The sequence below is a fragment of the Triturus cristatus genome, chromosome 6 (assembly GCF_964204655.1).
Source record: "Triturus cristatus chromosome 6, aTriCri1.1, whole genome shotgun sequence".
Classification (NCBI taxonomy): Eukaryota; Metazoa; Chordata; class Amphibia; order Caudata; family Salamandridae; genus Triturus; species Triturus cristatus.
This window is the reverse complement of record NC_140589.1, coordinates 133,587,491-133,595,686: the sequence shown is the minus strand read 5'-3', so window position 1 is coordinate 133,595,686 and position 8,196 is coordinate 133,587,491.

Below are 8,196 nucleotides of genomic sequence, written 5' to 3'. Positions count from 1 at the left end.
GCTATGCGCATTGTACCACGTTGTCGTCAATGTGGGTGTGCTGTTCTTGCTATGTGTGTGTGCTGTAGTGTGCCAAGGGGATGAGGGACATGATCCTGGGTAATTGTGGGTGTGCAGTGTGCTACACCTCGTTGTGCATGTGTGCAATTGTGCCCATCTCCCCCCCGTCCACCCAGTCCGTGTCCGTTACTTTCCCTGTTGATGTTGTCAGGTCCTCTTGAGCTGTGTCCGTACTCCCTACTCCTTGCACCATCTCCACACTGATGACTGTGGCCTCGGTTTCCTCCAGCTCCTCCTGTGTTGCTGGACTGCCACCTCCTGTCGCCGTTGCTGCCTTTCTGTTGGCAGAGGGTTTGTGCCTGGTTTAGGTTGTCACGTCATGCCGGTGCCTCTTGGCCTCCTCGATTGGTCTCCTCGGCACTCCGACTGCATTCCAGGTGGTCTGCTTGTGGGTCAGTTGCTGGTAGTGTTCTGTCACCTCTGTGTCGCTGGTCTTGTTTTCCTGCGGTCTGCACCCCGTCTTCCTCTCCCTCTTCTCCTTGGCCTTCCCCGACCCCGTTGTTCCTTGCTGGTTGTTTGTGGGGGTTGTGGGGTTCGCGTTGGCCTCTGCGCTGGGTCAGGGTGCATCCATGTTGCTGCGTGATTTGGCTTGTTTCTCGTGTGTTGTTTCTGTGGTTTTTATGGTGCATTTTCCCGCAATACGCGTGGGATTTGCAGGCCTGTGGCTGGTTAACGCAACTTTTTGTGCCGCGATTGGCCTCATCGCATGATTTTTTCTGTTCGCGCTTCGCATTTTTGCGGCGTGGTGTTGATTTTTGCGCTGCCATTTGACGCGTTATCTGGTGACTATTGCATGCTACCGCCGCGTTGTGAATACTTGTTTGGCACGGCGTACTTTTCCAACGATGGGCTGCGATGTTGGGAATTGTGTTAGGCTACTCTTGCGGTAGTTATCACACGTTCTTGAGAATATACCCCAGTGTGTCTCTGGATCCTAGTTGTAACTTGGAGTTAGCAGCTAATAAACCAACAGGATTTTTGGGACTTATGGCGAGTACTCCTCCATCCCTGGTTATGTATTAGAAAGTTCCTTTTCATAACTCTGATAGGCAGGTTGAGTCTAGCAGATTAAAATGTTCCAAGGCAGAACAATACTCAACTTTTTCTCAGTCCTAGGAGATAGGGAATACATTTACAAGGTTCTGTCAGTCAGCTTACACATTTTTTAGGGAACATTCTAGCATTTCTCTGATACCACCTACATCCCTTTTCACTATGTTATATCTCCAAATCCTGAAAGGTTTATTTTGGCGTAGCCGTAGTCACAAACTATGGGTACGATGCCAATGAGTGTTCAACCATCTTCAATGTTAAAGGTAGGGGATCGCCTGGCATCGTTTTCACACTATTAACGCTCTATTACAAATGATGCATGGGTATTGCAAACAGTTTGAGGCTTCCGCATAGAATTTTATGGGTGTATCTATCAGGGTACAAGGCGTAGGCCTCTGCAGTTCTCTCAGGACGAGGCAGCCATGGTGGATGCAGAAGTGCCATCGCTGATCGGAAAAGGAGCTATCTACCCCACCACTCTTCATCCCCAGGGCTTTGTGAGCAACCCTTTTCTGGTCGAGAAATTGGATGGGAGACAAAGGCTGGTTATCAGTTTACGCAAATTCAACACATGGCTGATCTATTGCCACTTCAAGATGGAGTGGTTCCATCTCCTTCGAGATGTCTTGCGCTTAGGGGACTGCTTGGTACGCCTGGACTTGAAGGATGCTTACCTATCTCTTCCATTTTAATGCCCACAGCTTTTTCCTCCAGTTCATATGGCAAGAACATGTGTTTCAATTCACAACCCTTTCTTTCGGCCTCTCTTCAGCCCCATAGTGCTTCACAAAGGTTCTCCGACCAGTCGTGGAACATCTCACCTAGACGATATGGTCCTGTTGGGGCGGGATCCCCATCAGTTGTCGGCACACATGCAGTTGGCAATTTCCTTGCTGGAAAAACTCTGCTTTGTTATCAACGAGAAGAAATCCCTCCTGACCCCATCCTAGAAAGTGGTGTTCTTGGGGTTTGTCACAGACTCCACAGAAACTAACTTGAGTCTTTCTTCGAGGAAGGTGTCCAAAATCAAGCACGAGCTGAGGCGTATGTTGGTCAAACAGATGGTGTTTGCTGAGACAGATTGTCTGCTTGGTGGGCCTGCTGTCCTCATCCATCCATGTGATTTTGTGGGGCCCTTTGCACTACAGTGCTCTTCGGCACCTCAAGGCAACACACCTGAGGAAAGGAGAGTTGTACTCTCAAATGGTAACCCTTTCAGAGGACACCCGCGACGAGATCCATTGGTGGCTCTCCCATATGGAAGCCTGGAATGGCAGAGCAATATTTGGCTGTTCCCTGGACCTTGTGATCGAATCCGACTCCTGCAGATCCTGCTGGGGCACTCGCTGCAGAGAATTTTCCACAGCGGCTCGTAGACCTCTCAGGAGCATAGTTTGTATATCAACTGCCTAGAGCTACTGGCAGGCTCATTTGCAGTGCACTGCTGGACGCGAGACAAAGTGCAGTCATGTGCCCTCTTGAAAATGGACAATGTTTCTGCCGTCTGCTACATAAATCACCTGGAAGGTACTAGGTCTAAGGTTCTGTCAGACCTAGTAGTCAGGTTTTGGATGTTCTGCCTGGACCATCGGATATCGGTCACAGCCGAATTCCTTCCAGGTCAGGAGAACAGAGTGGCCGATTGACAGTCTTGCCTCTTCAGAGATTCCAATCTTTGGAAGCTCCATCCTCGGATATTTGCCCATCTTCAAGAAAAATGGGGCTCTTTCTTGGTGGACCTCTCGGCTTCCAGGTTGCACCACCAGCTTACCAGATTTTTCAGCTGGAGGCCAGGTCCTCTGGCGACAGCCACGGTTGCCTACCTGCAGGACTGGCACATAGAGAGGGGCTATGCATTTCCCCTGTTCGCGACGATCACCAGAGCTTCGGCCCAGATCAGACGCCAATGGACAAAGGTGGTGTTGATCACCCCAATTTGGAGGGCTCAAGTTTGGTTTCCAGTTCTTCTGAAACTTTCTTGGGATTCTCCAATCCCACTCCCCCTGTTTCCGACTCTCCTCCTCAATCCACATCAAATGGTCCTTTCAGGGTGGCTTCAGCTCATAGCATGGAAGATTAGAGGGGACAATGGTAATTTCCAGGCTTTTCTGTGCAAGGTGAGGACCTCTTGCCTAAGGCCTGGTCTGAAGGCACAATCAAATACTATAGATCAGCTTGGAACAGGTGGTATCGTTGGTGTATGTAAAGAAACCTCGATCCCGTGGGCACCGATGTTTACAAATCTTAAATTTTTTGGGCTGACCTGGCTCAGAAGGGTCTGGTGTATTGCTCTATCAATACCTTTCGCTCAGCCATCTTGGCGGGACATGTCCTGGTAGAAGGGGTCCCTAAAGGGGAACATCCTTTTTTGTGCAGACTTTACGGGGTGTCAGGCTACCCTTACCTCCGGAACCATGGTACTTGGTGCTTTGGCATGTTAATATGGTTTTAAACCAGTTTCTCTCATGGCAACCTAATGGGTTCCTTTCAAGGAAGGAGTTATCTGCCTTGGTATCTTGCAGGAGGGTATTGATTGTTCGAGCGCTTGACATCACGGGAAGAACCTTCTCTCCCTCAGGGGTTGCCTTTATGGTGACTAGACGTACAAAGTCTAATACCAGGGTCATTGAATACCCAGCTTTTCCAGAATCACCTATTGTGTGTATAGTGGAGTGTCTCAAAGCCTATGAGTCAATTTCAGCAGTATTTCGGCCGCTGGGGGAACACCAGCTGCTAATCGCCCTCAGTACACAGCACAAGACAGTGTCCTCTCTAACCATAGTCCACTGGGTGAGTTGGGTGATGCAGGTAGTGGGAATAGAACTTAAGATATTTGGGGTGCATTATGCCAGTGGAGCAATGGCGTCTAAAGCTTTTTCCTTGGGGGCTAGACTGGTCTTTGGACTCAACTTTTAAGCAATTTTATTTTAAGGCGGCGCTGACTATGTCTTGGCTACTGGAAAGTAAGCTTTGAAGTGAACCAGCATTATCCTCGCCACTGGTCCTGACATAGAATGAGAAATTTCCTAGCGATAGCAACAGAATGTTTCAATTGTATTAAGGACCCAGAGGTGAGGATTATCCCATCTATGGATTATGCATCCTGAAAACCCTCCTCATAACTAGTAAACTAGTAAGTAATGGTTTTGACTTACTATACATGATAGAATGCTTCTGGTTTAAACCTTAAATGTATGGCTACTCTGTTCAGTAGGGTATAGCAATTTTGCATTAATGTGAAAGCTACATTGTAACTGCTTAAGGATTGTTGGTTACCTACTGTATTGTTTGCAGGCATGTTATGACTGCCAACTTAATGGTCTTACAAACCTGGTAGAGTTCAAATTATTAATATTACATCGTTGTTTTCAGGAATGGACAATGGCAAATCGGAGTCTTAGGAATAGAGCTGTAGGGTGACTTGCCCAACGAAAGAGGAGTTGGTAACAGAGGAGAAGGACTAAGTTGGAGAGTGCTGGCCTCTGATTGGACCAGCAGCATTGTGGGACTGTTGGACGTTTTTTGTTTCTACCATTCCCAGTGTTTCATGGGAAATGTAGCAGCTATCATTAAAAGTGGAGAAATATAAAGCATAATCCTCACCTCCGAGTCCTTAATAGAATTTAACTTTCTGTTACGATAGCAAGGAACTTTTTCATTCTTCACAGTTTAAAGATGGTAACAGAGTTTTACTACTTGTGAAGAGCTACCATCTCATTTTTCTTTCCATTGTTTTACTAAAGAAAAGACAAAATTGTGTGACTGCAATGCTTAAATTTAATTTCTGCCACTGATAACTCACTCAAGCCATATGCCAGTCCTCCATTTTGTGCCCAATGACATCGCAGACATAAACCAACTATATGCACATTAGCCTTAGTCGTGCTCCCATAGGAAGAGTCAAGTCTAACCTACCAGGCTAGGACCCCTCTAAATGGGAACAAAAAACAATTGGAACCCAAGACCAGTTTTGGCCTATTTGGTCTCATCAGTGAGTTGTAGCCTGAGGCCTCTAGCTTAGGGAAGACCGATCCCATGCCAGGGCATACTAGTCAAAACTGGGGTATCTGACTGAGGAAAACAAAGACGTAGTAAGAGGAATGCATGAATTAATACCAGCCTCTGGTAATTACCCTGGACTCATGCCAGATCACAAAGTTCTTTTAATGTTATGTCATGGTAGTTTTCTTTATAGACTTTAAAAATGGAAAGGATTTTATTAGAGTTTCAGTGCAGACTATTAGTACCACTAGAAAAGCTAAATCACTGTGGTGCAGATTTGGGTCTCTCCTTTATAGCTCCCTGCCTAGAACTTTGACAAAAACCATGTCCTAAAATAAAACTTCCCAAGTTAATGTGATCTGGACCATAATTATGAAAGGTGCACATCTATGATTGTCAACAATGTAAATCCTAACTATTGTGTTTGTATGATCAATTTCTTGAGCTCAGTGCATTTTGAAATGTGTTTTCCATGAATAATTAAATTACTGGTAACAAGTAATGACTCTTTGTAAGAACACATAGACAGACTTGCAGTGCAGCTTGGATACTGTTAAGTCGGAAATCCTATGTCTTCCTTATTCTCATTTCGACTAGATTGACTGTGTACATTGATTTTGGAAACGCTGGTGTGTGGGTTAAAAGCAGTGTTTTATAGATGGAAATGACACAAAACGTTTAACCCACTTAAAAAGAAATAGCTTTGTTGCCGATTGACGTGGAGAGTATTGGAAATGGCCCTTGTGTGCAGCTGCCCTTGCATTAAGAGAATTGGATAGACGGTTGGTTGTGATTTGACACTGAGCAACACTAAAGCAGACATGTGGATTTCCACTTAAACCATTTAACCTGCTACTGCAAGTCAGGAGTGTAGCTACCATTTACAATGTTCTGTCAGTCAGCTTGCAATTTTTTAAGAGACAGTCTATGTATGCAATTTTGATAACAGAAATCCTAGCATTTCTCTAATATGGACTACACCCCATTTCACTTTGTTATGATATTTCCAAACCTTGAAAGGTTTGGTTTGGCATAGCCAATATCACACACTTTAATTTCTCCCAGTTTCAAAATAACTAGATAGCTAATAACAGAGTTTTAATTCTTGTGAAGAGCAGCAGAAGATGCAGCGACACTAGGGGGCCGATTCACAGAACTAATCTGAGCCAAAATCCTAAACTCACTACTTTTGGTATTCACAGAAGGTATTTAGTAGTAGTGAAGTTAGGATTTTGTCTTAAGTTTGACTTAAGACAGACTTAAGACAGACTTAAGACAAACTTAGGACAGATTAAGACAGACTTAAGACAGACTTAAGACAGACTTAAGACAAAATCCTAACTTTACTACTACTAAATGCCTTCTGTGAATACCAAAAGCAGTAAGTTTAGGATTTTGTCTCAGATTACTTCTGTGAATCGGGTCCTAGGGCCTGAGGGGCATAATGAACCCTGATTATTTTTATATTTCACATTTCAAACAGCAGCCTCAAGGCACATTTCCATCTTGACACTAGGGCCCATAACACACTGGTGCCAAAAACTGTAAAATCATCAGAAAAACGTACCTGCATCGCCAATATCTTTGTACCTATCCCAATGCCTTCACTTTCATCTCCGCCGCCTCATTTATAAGTCTGCTTCCTTACTGAACACGCTACATCAGTGGTTCTTAACTTGTGGTCCAAGGACTCCTTGTTTATTCAAGGGGTCCACGACTGTTTTAAAAAATAAATAATGTTTTAATAAATTAATAAATTAAAATGAATAAAGTATATACAAATAAAAAAGCAAACTTGAAAATCTGAAAACTTTATCTATATTTAACTGTGAAGTTTAAAAAACAATCAGTGTTTGAGAATTTGTTAGGTGTATACTTGTTTCTATATTTGTGTGCATTGTTTTAAGGTTCAAAACAGAAATTGCTTATGTTGGGCATCCGCCCTTCAAATAACGACTCAGTGAGGGTACTGGATTCCAGTAATGACTAGGTGGCGTCCTCAGAAGTCAAAAGGTTTAGAACCACTGCACTACACTGCATCTAATATTCCATAACCAATGCCATTCCCACTGATTGTTTTGTCTCCTGATTATCCCCCCTTCATTTGTCAGCTCTAGATTGGTAGCTGGTAAAAAGCATCTCTTTTTATGTTTCATGTACTGTATAGCACATTAAAACTCCTTTAGGGGAGTACAGTGCCATATACAATGTTAAATAAAAGAATAAATAATGAGAGCACTGAGCAATAATTCATTGCTCTGAATTTTTTTAATGCTATATTCTTCTATAAAATGAGCCTGCGAAGGACTATTTTATTATTCCACCAATTGCCACTTTTAAAGGTGATTGTGTAAGTTTTTTGATTTTGTAACAGGCATGCGTCAGGTGTTAATTGCAGTCACTCAGGAACTAGGCTCGTTTCCATCACCATTTTACTCCTTGTTAAAGAGGGCAAAGGTGCAGAAATGCAATATTAGAGTATGTAACACTGGTCCAAAAAACCTTTCACAAGTTACACACTACACATAGTGCAGATCACCAAATTGTAGAGAACAGCCATCATGTATGAAGATGATTTGCAGAAGGGAGTTTTTGTGTTCCTATTTAGAGTCAAGAAAATTGGAATCTTTGTCATAAATGTGATAGAACCAGGCCAGCTTGTACACCACAGAGCTGAGAACCACAAAACGCAATTGCAAACAACTTAAGAGAAAATGGCACACCAGCAAGGAGCCAGAGACCGAGCCACATTCAAGACATCCCTCAATCAATACCACCAACTACTGAAAAAGACGAAAAAGAGTGCCCTTGCTGACCTCATCAAAGCCAGCTCTAACCACAGCAAAGCACTTTTCGGCATCATCAGAGAGTTCTCCAACCCCTCAGCCACCGAAAACATCATCACCCCCTCCCAGGATCCCTGCAACACCCTGGTGGACTTCTTCCACAATTCGTTCTCAACAATATGCAAGAACTTTGAATCCCAACCCATGAGATCCACAGCCTTCTCGCCCCCACTGATGCCATCCTGACCACCTGCTAACCACCTGTCACCCGCTCACCACTCAAGACACCACAGAC